The following is a 16266-nucleotide window of genomic DNA, read 5'->3' as shown; positions in this document are numbered from 1 at the left end:
TTTATTCATTTATTCATACGTGCATACATTGTTTGGGCCATTTCCATTTTGTTGTTGTTGCGGTACTGGGGCTTGAACTCAGGGCCTACACCTTGAGCCACTCTAGCAGCCCTTTTCGTGTTAGGTATGTTCAAGATAGGGTCTCCAGTACCGCAAAAAAAATTGAGTGCCGCTTTCCTCTAGCGGTCATTTTTTACAGGGGAAAGGAAATGCCAGCGCCATGTATAAGGCGTTTCATGGGAGCCTGGGAGAACAAAGGAGGAGTTGTTTCAACCCTTGAAACCATGCGCATCCAACAGGTAAAGCGCTTCCCTCCCCCTTGGGAGGCCCCATGAGTAGAAACACGGGTAAGTACGACCGCGGTAGCGCATGCCCTCGAGTCCCCAAATAGCCAAGCGCGGGGATCACGCATTTCCTTTCAAAGTGGAGGCTCTCGGGCGCAGGTGTCTGCGCTCCTGCATTCTGTGCTGCGTGTCTGCTAAGTGGCCAGGTGGCCAGCAGGCACCGTTGCCCAGTGCGTGGCCAGCTTGTTCCCAGGGCTGGGCCTCTGGGTGTGGAGAGTCACTGGGGCCCTGTAGCTGTGGTGGCAGCCTGGGTCCTTCCAACCTCATGGTTTTCTGGCCCTCTTCCGTTGGCACCTTTCGCTTTGATCTCTGCTCTATTCCTCTTTTCTATTCCCCGCCTGACCTGCAGTGGGGCCTCAGCCAGGGTGTCTGTGCTGCCACCAGCTCGACCAGCTCAGATGTCTTTCCCTGAAACGCAGGACACTTAACAAATTCAGCTGGAGCCCAAGCCTGCCTTCCCTCTCCAGAGGTAGCCACTGGGCCGCATGCTCAGCCCCGTTCCTACTTGTGGTACCTGACCACTGTCCGCCTTGTCGCCTCCTTCTGTACATGCTCCATGCCCAGACCCTTGGGTGAGCAGCTCCAGGGTAGCTTTCCCTGCTCTCCTCATTGGCTGGTGCTTCCAGCCCTTTGCACACGTTCCCTACCTGCCTCTTGGTGCTCATGTGCGAGAGTGCTTCAGTTTGACTAGAAGTTGCAAAAATCTTGCCAAAGTGCTTGCTGAAATGATTGCCCCCTGAGTTGCCATTGCACCACGGCCTCGCCAGCCCTGGTGTGGTCATGGGATTTACCAGCTGCCGATCTGGTGGGGGTGACCTAGAATTTTCCCAGCATAAAACTGAGGTTGACTCAAAAAAGTAAAAATAGACTTACTATGTGATGTGCAATCCCACTCTTGGGTTATGTCCCTCAAAGACTTGGCAGTGGGGACTTAAACAGCCATGGGCACACCAGCATCAATCACGACAGCCAAGAAGTCTGTCAATGGATGAGTGGATACACAAAAAGTGATCAACCCACAGAACGGAATAGAACTCAGCCTCTGAAAGGAAGGGGATTCTGACACATGCTCTAACATGGACGACACTTGAGGACACGATGGCCAATGTAAACGAGGCAGGCACGAAAGGACAAATACTGTCTGCTTCCATTTCTAGGAGGCCCCTAAAATAACCAAATTTATGGAGACAGACAATGGATACCAAGAGCTGGAAGGAGGGGAGTGGGGATGTAGTGTTTAATGGGTACAGACTATCAGTTTGTTGTTGTTTTAGTTTTAGTATTTTTTTTTGGCGGTACTGGGGTTTGAACTCAGGGCCTCATGCTTGCTAGGCAGGCACTTTTACCGCTTGAGCCACTCCATCAACCTTATTTTTGTGAAGAGTTTTTTTTTTTTATTTTTCAAAATAGGGTCTCGAGAACTATTTGAACTATTTCCCCAGGCTGCCTTCGAAACTCGATCCTCCTGATCTCTGCTTCCTGAGTAGCTAGGATTACAGGCGTGAGCCACCAGCACCTGGCAGAGTTTCAGTTTTGCAAGAGGAAAAACTACAAATGGATGGTGATGAATATAATTAATGTCACCAAACTGTACACTTAAAATGGTTTACATGGTAAGTTCCATGCTTTTTTTTCTTTTTTTTTGCAGTGCTAGGGATTGAACCCAGGGCCTCACACTTGCTAGGCATGTACTCTATCACTGAGCCACACATCCAGCCCCATTCGCCACATTTTTTAAAAAAGTTGAGGTTTTTGGGTATGGAGGCACATGACTGTCATCCCAGCACTGGGGAGGCTGAGCTAGGAGGATCAGGAGTTTGAAGCCAGTCTGGATTACACAGCAACACCTTGCCTCATAAAAGCAAAGAAAAGGGCTGGTGGAGTGGCTCAAATGGTAGAGTACCTGCCTTGTAAGTGCGAGTACCTGAGTTCAAGCCCCAGTACTGCCAAAAAGTACTGATTCCTATTCTTCAGCAGCTGGTGAGTCTCATGAGAGTGTGTCACTTGCCTGTCTCACAGGTGTAGGCCAGGGGCGAGGACACAAGACAAAGTGCATACTAAGGTGTGGGAAATACCACCCCGCCGCTGATGCCGATATGGTGTTTTTCTTTTTCTTTCTTCTCTTTTTTTTTTTTTTTTTTTTTTTTTGCGATACTGGGGTTTGAACTCAGGGCCTATACCTTGAGCAACTCCACCAGTACTTTTTTGTGGTTTTTTCGAGATAGGGTCTCAAGAACTATTTGTCCAGGCTGGCTTCGAACCACAATCTTCCTGATCTCTGCCTCCTGAGTAGCTAGGATTACAGACGTGAGCCCCTGGTGCCTGGCTGCACACTGGCATATCTTAACAGTTGTTGAGGGCTAACTGTCGAGGAAAGTAAGTTTAGAGAAGCTGAATGACATTCAGATTCATGGAGGTAGGAAGTGGCCAAAGTGAGGTTTGCCTTGGGACTTTGGACTTCCCTCTGTCACTCTTGTTTGTAACTGTATTCCACAGAGCCCTTGATGTGATGACTTTGGTTCAAATTTCATTTTGAAAACACATTTAAAAGAATATTGTGAGCTGGGCATGGTAGTCCATGCCTGTAATCCCAGCTACTTTGGAGGCAGAGACAGGAGGATCATGAGTTCTAGGCCAGCCTAGGCAAAGTTAGCCAAACCCCATCTCAGACATAAAAATACAGAAACAAAAGGGCTGAGGGTGTGGCTCAAGTGGTAGGGCACATGCATTACATGCATAAGGGCCAGAGTTCAATCCCCACTGCCACACAAAAAGATTATTGTGGTAAAATGCACAGAATATAAAATTTATCATCTGTATTAGTTAGACTTTTCATTGCTGTGACAAAATACCTAGAAAGACAACGTAAGGGAGGAGAGATTTATTTTGGCTCACAGTTTGGGGGTCCATTATGGCAGGGAGGGCATGACAGAGAAAAGCAGCTGACATCATGGAGGAGAAGAGAGAGAGAGAGAGACGGAGGGAGGGAGGGAGGGAGGGGGAGAGAGAGAGAGCTGGCAATGAGCTTCCTTCTTTTTTCCCTTTCATTGCATGTGGGCGCCCAGTCTATGAATGGCGCCACCCACATTCGGGGAAGGTCCCCTTGCCTTCACAGGTACACCCACAGTGTGCTTTACTAATCTCCTAGGGGTTGCTCAGTCCCATCAAGTTGGTAATCAAGATTAACTTGGGCTGGCAGAGTGGCTCAAGCGGTAGAGCGCCTGCCTAGCAAGTGTGAGGCCCTGAGTTCAAACCCCAGTACTGCCAAAAAGTAAAAAAAAAGATTAACCATTACACCATCTTAACCATCTTGAGGGTGCATTTCAGTGGGGGCTGGGGACGCAGCTCAGTGGTACAACAGAGGCTCAGCATGTGTGAGGCCCTGCGTTTCATCCCCAGCACCAAAACAAATAAGCACAAGCATAAAGTTGAGCAGCCATCAACACGATCTGGCTCCAGAACTCTCTATCTTGAACAACTGAAACTGTGTTCACATTAAACATGAACTCGGCTGGGCGGTGGTGGCTCCTGTGAGCCTGTAATCCTGGCTACTCAGGAGGCAGAGATCGGGGGATTGCTGTTGGAAGCCAGCCTGGGCAAATAGTTCCCGAGACCCTATCTGGAAAAACCCTTCACACACACAAAAAAGGGCTGGTGCAGTGGCTCAAGATGCAGGCCCTGACTTTAAACCCCAGTACCGCAAAAACAAAACAACCCCCCCCCATGAACTCCCCAGTTCCCCCTCCCCCAGCCCCTAAACCATCTTTCAGATGGTCACAGGTCAAGTGAGCCTGAGGCACACCCCTTCTGTCCCACACCTCAGCTTCTCCCCTGTCCTTGGTTGGCAAGATGTGCAGAGTGTTCACCGTTTGAACTTCACCTTAGCAACTCAGGAGGGCTTCTTTCTGGATTGTTCCATATGCTGTACAACCCAAACAGGTGCGACGGAGCTGGGCCTGTGACACCCTCAATGAAGAGAGGCAGAGCTGCTGAGCCAGCCCCTCGGCAGGCTTCTGCCAGAAAGATCCAGTAGGGGACAGGTGTACCACCGCAGTGACTTCTGATGGGAACCGTCAGACATTGCAGAGCTTGCCAGATGGAAGGAAAAGCAGCACACCCAGGTGTGTGCTGCAGGCTACCCACCGAGGAGGGCTGGCCCGGCTGTCCTAACACCCGGCAGTGTAGACTCCGGCACAAAGCAAATCGAAATGGCCAAGCCAGCCCTCCAGGGAGAAGCACAGCGCTAGTGGCACAGGGGAGGTTTCCATGCAGACAAGTGCTCCGGGAAGACCTGAAAGTGCCAGCAGCCCGTAACTGAAGTGACTGAAGGTGGCCTGCAGGCAGGGGTGAACTCACCTCCTCACATCCACTCCGCTGGAGTTCAGGCCACCCATTCTGCATGCATTGCAGTGAGTGAGACTGGAAGGAGAAGTGAAAAATGCTGGCTGGGGATGTGCTCAGCGGTGGACACTTGCCTGGCGTCCCCAGGGTGCTGGGATCCACCCCAGCACCGCAGGAGAAAACTCAGCAGTGCGTGCTCCTAAAATACCCATGTGGAAAACGGGGGAGGCAGGGAAGGTGGTCCTCAAGCGACACTTATAGCTACATGTTTACAACTCTTTGCTATGACATGATCCAGTAAAGTGCACACATGTTAGGTAGATAACTTGGATTTGTCACACACGTGCACAGTGGGGGTTGCGGGAAACCAGCCCCTAAAGGAAAGTGCTAGAATGATGTGCTCACAGCAGACTGGCTCTGTTTTGGGTCTGCTGCCTCTGGTTCAGCGTCATGTTTTGCGACAGACCCACGTCAGCATATTTGTTTTGTGACTGAGGAGTGGTCCAGGCAGTGAGGAGGTGCCATTTTCTTTATCCCTTTGCTTGCTTTGTTTCCAGTTCTTGACTTGTTACGCTTGTGTAGCTGTGACCCAAATACCTGAGAGCAACTTCTTCTTCTTCTGGTGGAAGTGGGGTTTGAACTCAGGACTTCATACCTGTAAAGCAGCACTCTGCTGCTTGAGCCACACCTCCAGTCCATTTTGCTCTGGTTATTTTGGAGATGGGGTCTCGTGAACTATTTGCTCGGGCTGGCCTAGAACTGGGATCCTGAGAGAGCAAGTGATGGAGGAAAGATTTATTTTTCTTCAGTCTCAGGGATTTCTGTCCCCTGCTTTGGGCCGTGGTGACAGAACGTCATGGCAGCAGGATCATGGGGCAGAGATGCTCACCTAATGGCAGAAGAAAGCAGAGAGCGAGCAACGGTCTGGGGACCAGTTATAACCTTCACGGCCCTCCCCAGTGACCCACTTCCTCCACCAGGCTCCACCTCCCAAAACAGTGTCCCCATCTGGGGTCCAAGAGTTCTGCACGAGTCTGTGGGGGACATTTCGTATTCAAACCACGGCATGCGTATTAAAGCAGCTGCACGAGCACACACTCGTTCTTTAGTTTATTCGTTTATCTTTTTTTGTGGCACTGGGGTTTGAGCTGAGGGCCTCACACTTGCCAGTACTCACTTGTTAGTACTCACCTAAAAGTAGAGTTCCTTGCTTAGGGTGTTTGAAGTTCAAGTTTATAAGAAGCTGCCAGACAGTCATCGCAGCGGCTGAGCCCCTGACACCCCCAGTGGCCATGCGCACATGAGCGTGCACTTGCTTCCTGTCTGCCCCCTCCCCCGGTTTGGTATGGTTGGTGTTGTGCGCTGGTTCTTGTGTGGGTACAGCTGCTCACACCACACTCCCCTGTACCCTTAGGGCCGGGCACCTCACTCTTGAACCATGGTAGCCAGAAGCCCCAAAGCAAGGTGAAGCCTGAAAGTGCAGCGAAGCCTCGTTGACATTTGAGCGGTGGCCTGCCCCCCCCCGCCCCGCCCCACCCCGTGTCCCCAGCATCCTGTTAGACTGGAAAACGCTTTCCACTGTGGGGTGCAGGGCTATCTTTGTTCTCATAGTGGGGCAGCTGGGAAGTAGGGATACCCCAATAACAGCTGAGCAGAAAAGAAAGTGACAAGAACTGTCTGACAGTCACCCCTGTAGTAGTCTCGGGGCAAGTGAACCCTCGAATGAATTATTTCTGGCCTTTAAGTGCTCTTCCACTTGAGCCCCACCCCAGCCTTTTATGCTTAGTTATTTTTAAGTGTTTTTTGTTTGGGGCTGGCTTGGACCACAATCTTCCTACCTATGGTCTTCTGCATAGCTGAGACCATAGAAGTACACCACGCCTGGCTTTTTTCTTGAGATGGGGTCTTGCTAACTTTTTACCCAGTTTGGCCTTAAACTATGATCCTCCTGATCACTGCCTACCAAGTACTTGGGATTATAGGCATGAACCACCACACTGTGCAACTCCAGTACTTTTTCTGGGGGGAGTAGCACTGATGTTTGAACTCAGAACCTCATACTTGCTAGGCAGGTGCTCTTATCACTTGAGCCTTTCCAACCAGCCCTTTTTTGCGCTAGGTTTTTTCGAGATAGAGTCTTATAAACTATTTGCCATGCTGGCTCTGAGCCACATCCTCCTGATCTCTGCCTCCAGAGTAGCTAGGATTACAGGCATGAGCCGCCAGCACCCAGCTCCCAACTTCAGTGTTTTAACGAAATTAGTTTCCAGATGTGTTTTATGAAGCTGGAATAGTCTCTTTCCTGGAAAAGGTTAGCTCCACAAAGACAGACTCTTTGTGGGTCTTGCTCTCAGTCTAGACCAGTGTCTGGCACACAGTCAGCGCTCCTGGCTGGCTGGGTGACTGATGGATCTGGTGTCCAGATTTGACAACAATAGCACACACAAGAGCCAGACACTGGTGGCTCATATTTGTAACCCTAGCTACTTGGGAGGCAGAGATCGGGAGGATTGTGGTTTGAGGCCAGCCCAGGCAAATCGTTTGTGAGACTCCTCATCTTCAAAATAACCAGAGCAAAATGGACTGGAGGTGTGGCTCAAGTGGTACGGTGCCTGCTTTTGCTTTAAAGAATTATTTTGGCAGTACTGGGGTTTGAATTTAGGGTCTCATGTTGGTTGTCAGGTTCTACCACTTGAGCCACTCCACCAGCAGAGTGCCTGCTTTGTAAGCACAAAGCCCTGAGTTCAAATCCAAGTCCCAATGGGACAAAAAAGTATAGCATACACAAGTATGCACAAAGCCCTGCAAATGCATATCACTGGTGAATACTGATACACATTTCTACAATAAAAACATTAGCCAATATAATCCAAAAAGGGATTAAGAAATGGATATACCATAACCAAATGAAGGTCATTCCTAGAATTCAGATATGGCTCCATAGGAAGCGTATGACGATAAGTCACAATATGACCGTCTGCAAGGAGGAAGATGTACCATCTTCAGATGTCAAAGGAATTTGAAGGCATTCCATTTCTGGGTGGAAGCCCAAGGAGGGACTTGAACAAGATTTCTGTACAGTCTATTCGTAACAGCATTATTATTTTTTGGGTGGCAGAGCCTTACGCTTGCTAGGCAGATGCTCTTACCGCTTGAACCATTCCAGCAGCCATAGCGGCATTAGTCACCCGTTCATCTTCATCAGCTTTCCGTCCTGGTGACAAAATATGTGAGAAAACCAAGTCCAGGGAGGAAAGGTCTGCTCTGGCTCACACTTTCAGAGGTTTCGGTCATGCTTGGCTGGCTCCGGACGGACCTGTGATGAGGCAGAATGTCACAGTGGCAGGAGTGTGGGGACAAGGCTGCTGGTCTCACAGACAGAGGAAGAGGCTGGGAAGAAGATATACTGTTCAAAGGCATGCCCCCCAGCGACCACCTTCCTCCTAGCCCCACCCCATAATTCCACCACTTCCCGATAATACCATCAAATCAGAAATCCATCTGGGCATGGTGGCACATGGGTATCCCAGCACTCAGGGTGGTGAGGCAGGAGGACCACCAGTTTTGAGACCAGCCTGGGCTACATAAACAGAACTTGTCTAAAGAAGAACAATTATAGAAGCATCAGTGGATGAACCCACTATGAGACGAGAGACCTCCCTGTTACCGGAACCAGTGACACTCCAGGGAGGGAGGTCTCCAAAAGGGAGGAGGCCTCCCCTTGGCCCTTGGGCACCGAGTTTGTGATGTTGTCACACACACACACACACACACACACACACACCCCCAAAGAGATGTCCAGGAAGAGAGCAAGATAAATTACTAGTAAACATAAGAAAGACAGAAACCTGTACCCAGCCCAGACATGGGTGTGGGCACATCTGATAACAGGTGCGACCAGTGCTCTAACATCACAGGTGTTTATGGTGAAAACGCAGGTTGGGGATTTGGCTCAAATCTGTCTTTGGAAAGAGTGCTCCTCTTTGTTCTGACAATGAGCCTATTTTGTCATTTTTGCTGGTACCCTGCTTTATCAGCTGGGCCCAGAGACTTCAGAGGACCCTCCCTTTAAATAGGTGTCATCTTTGTAAATACTTTTTGTACCCGGAGAAGTCATTTTCCCTAGACTTCTTTCCCAGGATGAGTGTCTTTCTTTATGATATCTTTGCTGAGTTCTCAGAGAACACTAATTATTTTGGGGCAAGCGGGCAAAGTCAGAGAGAGCTGCTCTTTCCCCCTTTTTTTCTTTTTTCTTTTTCAGTAAATGTTGCAGCTTGTTGAGGGAGTGTAAAGCTTAAAGCAGAGAAAGCAGTACCTGTGTGTTTTTAATCGAGCTGTCCCTTAGTACAATGCTTATTTGTAAATTCCTGGCTGCCGTTTCCCATGCCTCAGTTTCCCTGATCTAGCCTGCTTCATTATGATCTAATCACCTCTCAATAGCACCACCAGCTCAGGACCAAGCCTTCAACACAGGAGACTTTTGGGGGGACACCTCATAGTCAAACCCTAACAGTGTACTCCTGTCTCCCAAAGATTCATGTCCATCTCATAAGGCAGAATGCATTCAGACTGTCTCCAAGAGTCCCCTAAGTCTCAACAGTTCTAGCATTGCTCAAAAGTTCAAGTCCAGCTGGGCATGGTTGTATATGCCTGTAATCCCAGCACTTGGGAGGCTGAGGAAGGCAGTATCTCAAGTTTGAGAGCAGCCTGAGCTACATAGCAAGGGTCTGTCTCAAAGATAAGAAAAACAAAAAAACAGGGCCGGAGGTATGATCCAAGTGGTAGGGCCCATGCTTACCAAGTGTGAGGCCCTGAGTTCAAACTCCAGTACTGTCAAAAAATAAAATAAGAAACAACAAAGACAGAAAAGTTCAAGTCCAAAGTCTCAGTTGCCTTCTGAGACTCAAGGCAAACTCTGAACTGTGAGCCCCTATGAAAATAAAAAGGTTACATGTTTCCAACATACAATGACACAGGTAAATAGTCACAATAACAAATTCCTGCCAGCCATATGTGGATAAACAGCACGTGTCTGTCTATACAGTGCCTTATCACCCAGCCTGGTAAAGTAAGGGAGGTGGGTGCCATGTGCTACAAAGCGGATGGCCCCTGAGGACATCCAGTCACAAAAGGACAAATGCCACATGCTTCCCCTTAGAGTAGCCAAATTCGTAGAACGTAGAGGCCTGAACTGGTGGCTCATGCCTTTTATCCCAGCAGAGATCGGGAGGATCAAAGTTCAAGGCCAGCCCAGGCAAAAAGTTAGTGAGACTTCCATCTCAACAAGTAAGTTGGGTGTGGTGGTCCACATCTGTAATCCCAGCTATGCATTAGGCGTAGGTAGGAGGTTAGCAGTCCGAGGTCAGCCTGGGAAAAAAATGGGAGCTCCTTCCTGAACAATAAGTAAAGTTAAAAAAGGGATGAGGAGTGGTTCAAGTGGTAGAGCACCTGCCTAGGCAGCAAAAGGCCTGGAGTTCAAACCCCGGTACCACCAAACAAATAAAGCAAAAAGTAGTAGAACAGGGGCTGCCGGCGCCTAGGGGAGAGAGACGGAGAGTTACTGTTTAATGGGTACGAATTTGGAAAATGCACTTAGTGATGCTCTCAACGGTACAAGGACGAGGTAAGAATGGTGGGTCATTTACACTGACAGATGACACGGGACATAGTTACCGTGCAGCAATGCGGCGTGTCAAGCGAATTAACTCGCGCACCGCCTCACACTTACCTTTCCAAACGGACCTGCAGGGCGTTATGCTAAGAGAAAGAAGCGAGGCACAAAGGGACCAATGCCACGTGATCTTCTGGAACAGCTGACCCCGCAGAGAAGGGCGGTGGCTAGGCTGGGGTGGCGTCAGCAAGAGAGTAAGTTCAACAGTGCTGTTGCGCAACTGAATAACAATGTGTTAAATAAACACATAAATAAATGGCAGGATGCCAGTTTAACTTTTCTTTCTTTCTTTCTTTCTTTCTTTTTTTGACACAAAGGCTCCCTATGTAGCCCAAGCTGACATTGAACTTTTTTTTTTTTTACTTCTTTTCTTTTTTTCCCTACTGGGGTTTGAACTCAGGCCCTTCACCTTGAGCCACTCCACCAGCCCTGTGGTTTTTCGAGATAGGGTCTGGAGAACCATTTGCCCAGGCTGGCTTTGAACCGACACCCTCCTGACCTCTGCCACCTGAGTAGTTAGGATTACAAGGTGTGAGCCACCGGAGCCGTACTTCCATTCCTGGCCTTGAACTCTCGATCCTCCTGTCCAAGTACGCTGGGATTCAGGCCAGTACCAGGCCTGCTGTCTCTCTCTCTCTCTCTCTCTCTCTCTCTCTCACCCCTTCTCTTTCTCCGTACACCCTAGCCCAAGGCGTCTCTTTCATATGCTATTTCACTTCTTTGGATACAAACCCGAGTGGCTGGATAGCTGGATAACATGGCAGGTCCACTCTTAATTTTTTGAGGCACCTCCACACTCCTCCAGAATAGCTGTTTTGTTTGCATTGCCACCAAGAGTGCACAAAGCTTCCCTTTCTGCCACACCCTCACTACAACCAACAAAACCTTCTTTTTTTAAATAATAGCCATCCTAGCAGATATGAGGTGATATCTCATTGTGAAAATACTTGTTTGTTTGTTTTGGTGGAACTGGGGCTTGAACCCAGGGCTTACACAATTGCAAAGCAGGCGCTTGCAAAGCAGGCTCTCTACCGCTTGAGCCACACCTCTAAGTCCATTTTGCTCTGGTTATTTTGGAGATGGGGTCCTGTGAGCTATTTGCCTGGGCTGGCTCTGAATCTTGATCCTCCCGATCTCAGCTCCAAGTAGCCAGGATTACAGGAGTGAGCCACCAGCGCCTGACTGTATCAATTCTCTTAACGCAGGAATAACATTGGAGTAGATAATGTTCTCATTAATTATTAATGGTCACTGTGTAACAAACAACTTCCAGACTGACTTAACATGATCCCAAGACCAAGAAAAAAACCCCAAACAACCTGAAAGCACTCTCAGTACTCACTTCGCTTGTTGTAGAACTGCAGGTGCAGCGTGGGCAGGCTCAACACGGAAGCTCATCTCTGCCCAGGTGGCAGCGGCGGGGATGTTTGTAGCGGCCTGAGCAGCATCACCAGGGTGGCACATTCACATGGCTGACCGCTGGCGCTGAGGGCAGAGGCCATTGTTTCCTTTCTTGTCACCTTCCTCACAGCATGGTGTCAGCCTCCAAGGGCATGTGTCACTGGAGGCGTGGCTCAAACAGTAGAGTGCCTGCCTAGCAAGTGTGAAGTCCTGAGTTCAAACCCCAGTGCCACCAAGAAAAAGAACAAGGGCATGTGTCCCAGGAGAGGGGAGTTCTCCATGCTTTTTATGACCCAGCCTTGGACGTCACTAATGTTACTCCTGGCAGACCAAACAGAGGCCGCACAGAAGCCTACACATGTTCAAGGAGCCTCCATCTCTCTCTCTCTCTCTCTCTCTCTCTCCCTTCTCTCTCTCTTTCTCTCTCTTGCTAAGGATGGAACCCAGAGCCTCACACGTGCTAGGCAAGTGCTCTACCACTGAGCTACACCCCAGCTCAGGGCTGCACCTCCTTTTAAGATTTTGGGGAGACAGGGCCTAGCTATGTAGCCCAAGCTGGCCTTGAACTCAAGATCCTCCTGCCTCAGCCTCCCAAATGCTGGGATTAAAGGCTTCTGTGAGCACATGCAGCTAGGGCTCCACCTCTTCACGGGGGCAGTGGAAATGTTCTGGAAGAACAAGCAAGATAGGAAACAGCAGTGTTGTCAGCTTTGGAAAGTGCAACCTGCCTGCCGCGTGAGCTGATGGTGTATGGCTCAAGCCACAGGCAGCCCTGCCCTGGCCGGGGGATCACCAGGAGTGTTTTCATTAGTCAACCATAGAATAATATCCCATGAGGACTAGGATGATTTGTGGAGCTGGGGATGGAACCTAGGTCAAGCTACATCCTCAGCCCCACCATTATTGCAAATGAAAGAATGAAATACACTTGACCTTGAATAACACAGGTTTGAACTCCACCATCCATGCCTATGTAGGCAAGCCCTCTCCCACTGAGTCTTAGCCCCGGGTTTTGCAACAATTTGAAAAAAACTCAAAGACAAACTGCAGGGCAGGTGGGGGGGGGCGTTCAAGAGGGAGAGCAGAGCACCTGCCTGGCAAGCGGGAGGCTTTGAGTTCAAATCCCAGTACCACAAAAAAAAATGCCCTGGGACTCCTCTCAGCGTGAGCAGTTCATTTGTCTCGCTCTATCGCGTGCTCACCATGTAAATGTACATACACCACGACACCTGTATATTACACCACCTTTTATGCCATCGCTAAGGCTTCAGACCAACAGCGGGCTGTCAGTAGTTAACAGGGGAGGTAAAAGTTATTCCTGGATTTTTTTTTCCCTTTTTGTGGCCCGGGGATGAACTCAGGGCCTTGCACTTGCTGTACCACTTGAGCCATGCCTCCAGCCCATTTTTCAACTTTTTATTTTGGTGGTACTGGGGTTTGAATTCAGGGCCTCTTGCTTGCTAGGCAGGCACTCTCTAACTTGAGCCATGCCCCAGCCCTATTCATGGATTTTTTTTTTCTTTTTTGAGGCATTAGGGTTTGAACTCAGGGTCTACACCTTAAGTTGCTCCACCAGCCTTTTTCTGTGTTGGGTATTTTTCAGACAGGGACTTGCGAACTATTTGCCCAGGCTGGCTTCAAACCGGGATCCTCCTGATCTCTGCCTCCTGAATAGCTAGGATTATAGGCGTGAGCCACCGGTGCCTGGCCCTATTCGTGGATTTTTAACTGCACAGGGGTTGGTGCCCCTAACTCCCCCACCCCACCTTGTTCAAGGGTCAACTCAATTTCTAAGCAAGGTAATTACACAACTGAAAAGTCCACGACAAACAACCACAAGAGTTCTAGAGCTGGGCTTGGTGGCAAAACCTGTGACCCACCAGGAAGGTGGAGGCAGGAAGATCCAGAGTTCAAGGTCAGCTTGGATTACTTTTCTTTTTTCTTCTTTTTTTTCTTTGTGGTACTGTGGATTGAACTCAGGGCCTCATGCTTGTTAAGCAGCCATTTAAACTGCACCTCCAATCCTCAAGGTCAGCTTAGGCTACATAGCAAGACCCTATCTCAAACCAAACCAAAACAAAAAGAGTTCTAGGGCTGGGGATGCAGTTCAATGGTAGAGAGTGTGCTTACTGTAAGCAAGGAACCGGGTTTGATCCCCAGCACCACAAAATGAATGAATGAATGAATGAATAAAAAATAGCATTGCATTCAGTAGGATGGTCACAAAATTATACTACACCAAAAAAGAGTGGACTTCTGAAACTATTCCAGGAACAGGGGTAAGGGAGGATAAAGGAGAGTGATGGAGGAGTTGAGTTCAACTGTGATATACTGTAAGAACTTTTGTAAATGTCACAATGTACCCCCAGTACAAGAATAGTAACAATAAACAAACAAACAAACAAACAAAATGCCAGGCACTGGTGGTTCTTGCCTGTAATCTTAGCTACTTGGGAGGCAGAGATCAGGGGGATCACGGTTCGAGACCAGCCCAGGCAAATAGTTCAAGTGACCCTATTTCAAAAATACCCAACACAGGGAGGGGAGAAAGAGAGCAGTGGAGGGAGTGAATTCAAGTATGATACATTTGATACATTGTAAGAAGTTTTATAAATGCCACAATGTACTCCCACCCAGCACAACAATAAAAAAAAAAAAAGAAAATACCCAACACAAAAAAGGGCTGGCTGAGTAGCTCAAGTTTTGCCTAGCAAGTGTGAGGCCCCGAGGTCAAACCCCAGAGCCACCAAAAATAAATAAAGAGTGGGTTCCTACGTAAAAACAACTTAGAAAATATACCAGAGGGCCCTGTTCTGTTTGTATTTCCAATGGCAACAACAGCAAGGAGAAAAAGCCAAAGGGATGTCTTTTCTTTTTTTCTTCGTGGGACTGGGGTTTGAACTCAGGGCTTTGTGCTTGCAAAGCAGGTGCTCTACCACCTGCGTCACTCCTCTAGTCAGAGTTGTCATCTTTATAACATCAAGCTTCATTTGGCTACATGGCAAGTCTGTACCTCTCTTGGCAGCTGGGCCCTGACAAAGCAGGCTGTAGGTGGTGGTGTAGTGGGGCCAACTGGCCATGGCCATGGCGGCGGGAGTCCTGCAGATTCACCCAAGCTTCGTTAGGGAGGCGGTGCCTGTGGTCCCAGTCTGCTGAGGTGGCTTGAGTCAGGACATTCCAGCTCTCATTCCGGGATCTGACATCATTTTCTCTTTGGTCTTGGCTGAGTTTCGTATCAGGGTTCACTCCGGTAACCGGGCTTTGTGGTCGCATGGACTCTGGGAGAATATGCACAAAGTGGTTTTATTTGTACCAGCAATGGCCCCTCACGCTGAGCTGTGGCCCAGTCCCCCTCGTCCTCCAGCCTGGTTCCATCATCTTTCAGGCAGCTCGCATTTCCTCAGTCTCTTCATGGTTTCCAAACCCCATGGTGTTCACCTGGTGTGGTAGGCAAAGCACTCCACACCCAGCGGTCCTCTGCCTTGGGCTGCCCTTGCCCCTGGCTCCTCACTGGCCCCTGGGCCGGTGGCCTCCCCCAGTCTCCCTGTAGCTCTTGTCACCAGGCGCAGCTCAGCCAGCTCCATGCCGGGGGCAAGCAGTAACCAGAACATGGCCATCCTCAGTGAGGCAGGAGCAGAAGCCTCTGGCACCTGTTGCACCTCTGAGCAGGTCCCAGAGACAGGTAGCTGCCCCCCCAAGAGTTTATTTTTTATTTTTTATTCTTGCAGTGCTGGGGCTGGAACCTGGGACCTTGTGCATGCTAGGCAAGCGCTCTGCCACTGAGCTACTTCCCCAGCCTAAAACATGACAGCTTTTGACTTCAGGATGAGAGCTACTGATTTTTACCACCTGGCCTTTCAAGGTCACCTTCAAAGTCTTCACCTTGCTATATCTCATAACCCTTCAGTGAAAGACCTGCCGTAAACCGAACCTAAATCTGTATTAAAACTACCACCCTGGGACTGGTGGAGGAGCTCAAGTAGAGGAGCGCCTGCCCAGCAACTGTGAAGCCCTGAGTTCAAACCCCAGTACTGCCAAAAAAGAAAATCTCCATCCTTAGCCAGGTGCAGTGGATCATATCTGTAATCCCAGCCACTGAGGAGGTAGAGGTTAGGAGGATGTTGGTTTGAGACCAAGTCTGAGCAAAAAGTTCTCAAGACCCCATCTGAATGAATAAAAGCTGGGCACGGTGTTGTGCTCCTGTCATCTCAGCTACACAGGAAGGAGGACTGATGTCTAGGCCTTTGAGGGCACCCCTAGCTAGGTGCCGGTGGCCGACGCCTGTAATCCTTGCTACTTGGGAGGCTGAGATTGGGAGGCTCAAGGTTTGAGGCCAGCCTGGGCAAGTGGTTTGCTAGACCCCATCTCCAAAATAACCAGAGCAAATGGACTGGAGGCGTGGCTCAAGCAGTAGAGCACCTGCTTTGCAAGTGTGAAGCCCTAGGTTCAAACCCCAGTAAGACCCTATTTGAAAAATACCTAAAGGGAAAGGGCTGGGGGCATGGCTCA

The 16266-nt window shown here is 49.3% G+C and overlaps 1 long non-coding RNA gene across 2 annotated transcripts; it reads right to left on the bottom strand.

Annotated features, from left to right (window-relative positions):
• Positions 1-4136: 4136 nt before the first annotated feature.
• Positions 4137-15017, bottom strand: LOC141419556 (uncharacterized). 2 transcript variants are annotated; one of them, XR_012444198.1, is made up of 4 exons: positions 14771-15017; positions 11699-11950; positions 7835-8001; positions 4137-5574 (listed from the first exon to the last, which is right to left on the bottom strand). It is a non-coding gene; the product is annotated as an uncharacterized lncRNA (long non-coding RNA). The 2 variants fall into 2 exon arrangements; XR_012444197.1 differs by lacking the exon at positions 14771-15017 and having other exon boundaries at positions 11699-12556.
• Positions 15018-16266: the final 1249 nt, after the last annotated feature.

This window comes from Castor canadensis, chromosome X (assembly GCF_047511655.1).
Source record: "Castor canadensis chromosome X, mCasCan1.hap1v2, whole genome shotgun sequence".
Lineage (NCBI taxonomy): Eukaryota > Metazoa > Chordata > Mammalia > Rodentia > Castoridae > Castor > Castor canadensis.
This window is presented reverse-complemented; position numbering and strand designations above follow the sequence as displayed.